This window comes from Orycteropus afer, unplaced genomic scaffold (genome assembly GCF_000298275.1).
Source record: "Orycteropus afer afer isolate SDZICR_OR568_19922 unplaced genomic scaffold, OryAfe1.0 scaffold00016, whole genome shotgun sequence".
Classification (NCBI taxonomy): domain Eukaryota; kingdom Metazoa; phylum Chordata; class Mammalia; order Tubulidentata; family Orycteropodidae; genus Orycteropus; species Orycteropus afer.
Genome location: NW_006921603.1, coordinates 9,100,575 through 9,103,006, shown reverse-complemented (window position 1 = coordinate 9,103,006; position 2,432 = coordinate 9,100,575).

Genomic DNA, 2,432 nt, shown 5'->3' with positions numbered 1-2,432 from the left:
ACCTTCCTTCTGAGGAGTGGCTGGTGGGTTTGAACCGCCAGCCTTCTGGTTAGCAGTCAAGTGCCTTAGCCACTATGCTACCAGAGCTCCCTACCCTACAACCCAGAAATTTCAAGAGAACTGAGCATGTATGTTCACAAATAGTCATATATAAGAATGTTTATAGCACCTTTATTCATCATAGCCCAATCCTAGAAACCATCAAATGCCCATCAACAGAATAATGCATAAATCTAGTCTATTTACACAATGGAATATTATTCATAAATAAAAGAACAAACTAAAGATACATACAACAACATTGATAAATCTAAGAATTGTGTTGTGTGAAAGGAAAAAGACTCAAATCCATACAGTTTCATTTCATTTATATGAAGTTAAAAAAACAGGCAAAGTTAATTGTGGTAAAATTCTGGGGTTGTGGAGATGGCAGGGAAGGGGCTTGAGGAGAGAAAAACATCCTATATTTGAATGATAGTTCAAGTGTGTGGACATAAGTAAAAATTCATCAAACAGCACCCTTGAGATTTATGCAAGTTATAACCTCAATTAAAAAAAAAAAAAAGAAAGAAAAGAATTTTGACCTGACACATAGGCATTCAATAAAATTTGTGAATGAATGAATGAATCTCAAATGGCATTAAAGACTTGTAAGATGTTGTCTTAGACACCTTTGAAAGCCTAATCTAACTTGAACGCTCTCATACTACTGATGAGGATGTTGAAGTTACAGTGCCTCTGAGGCTTTTTTGCTCAGGATACAGCAGGAGTTCCCTAATTCCTCCGGCAGGACCCTATCTCCATATACTGTCCCACCTGAAAGAGCCCATTTTCTTGAACCAGACCTTGTAATTGTAGACATAAAAGGGCTGTGTGGCCCCAAGTAACTGTTCCACTGTTTAAATCAGAGGCTCCTGAAAGACCAAAAAAACTAATCAAGTCACTGCAAGGAGGAAATCCAGGTAACACCCTGCTGAAGTGTTAGGAGGCCATCTCGTCAAGGACACAGTTTTCAGAGTCAGACAGAGCTGAGCTTGAGTCTCAGTTCTGCCACTTGCTTGCTGTGTGACTTTGGGGTAGATCTTTCACTTCTCTGAGGCTCAGTGGGCCTGGTAATCATACCTACCTCAAAGAATTATTAAGGTATCAGTCAAGTCATGTATTTAATGCATTTAGCAGGGAATGAGAAGGAAGACCTCAAATTCTCCTTTTCAGGTCTACTTTCCTGTCCCAAAGGAGCCTTGGTGGTGCAGTGGTTAAGCACTTGGACTGCTTACTGAAAGGTCAGCCATTCGACCCCTCTACAGGAAAAAGATGTGGCAACCTTGGGAGCCCTATGGGACAGTTCTACTGTGTCCTATAGGGTCATTATGAGTCAGAATTGGCTTGCTGTCAGTGGGTTTGGGTTTCTTTGGTCCCTGTCCCAAGCCAGAGATGCTCATAGGTCAGAGAGTAGAACCTGTGAGAGTACTAGGAGTCCTTCCAAGCCAAGGTCTAGAGACCCAGGCCAAAGTATAGGGACCTGAGCCAAGAAAACTATAGGCAGAGCCAAAGGCAGAGGTGGGCAGATGAAAAAGAGGAGAGCCTCTTTCTAGAAGGGTCAGAGTTGGAAGAGATCCAGGGAAGGGGAAAGGTGACATGACCTTCACAAGCAGACTAGAAGAAAAAGATAATTTAGTGACACTGAAAATGGAAGTTCCACAAAGACCCTCTGCCTTCTTAGGCCTTCTACGTCAAGTAAAATGTTAGCAAAGAGGACCTACACCCACACACAGATTCTTCGGGTTTTAACTTTTCTTCCTCAAGTCCTACTTTACAGTCTTACTGCAGGAGAAAAATCATATTATTGTTGATTTTTATTTACATCTCTATTTATTCACCAGTACCCACAGTGTACCCACAACTTATTTAAAGAGCTGGCTAATGGTTCAACTTGGCTTTGAATTCTTCCAAGGCCACACACTACCATTTGCTTACTGAACTGTTATAGTCAGCACTCGCCCCTCCTTCTACAGTAGGCCACAGGTCCTGACACCAAACTCTGCCTTGGGCTTTGAATGTGATCCCAGCTTCCAGCCGGCACTGAGAAAGGTCCCCAAACATAGTGATGGCAAGTCGGTTTTGTCTCATTCTAACATCCGTTCTCTAGTATATAGTTTGAAATGTGCTGAGAAGCATCCTGAGCATCTGGTCTCAGTGGGAGGATTTTGTGATGTCTGCTGGAAGAATGATAGTAAGATTACAAGAATTGGTCATGACTGGCCATTTCTGGTCTGTGCAAGAAAAATGTTTATTTGAATCAATAAATGAAAATGCCTTTTTTTCCATTTTAACTTCAGTGAAAAATTGTAAATGTTCAGTGAAAATAAAAATTGTTTTAAAACATCTATCACCTTTTCTTTGCATTTTAAAGATTACACTAGCTGAGGTGG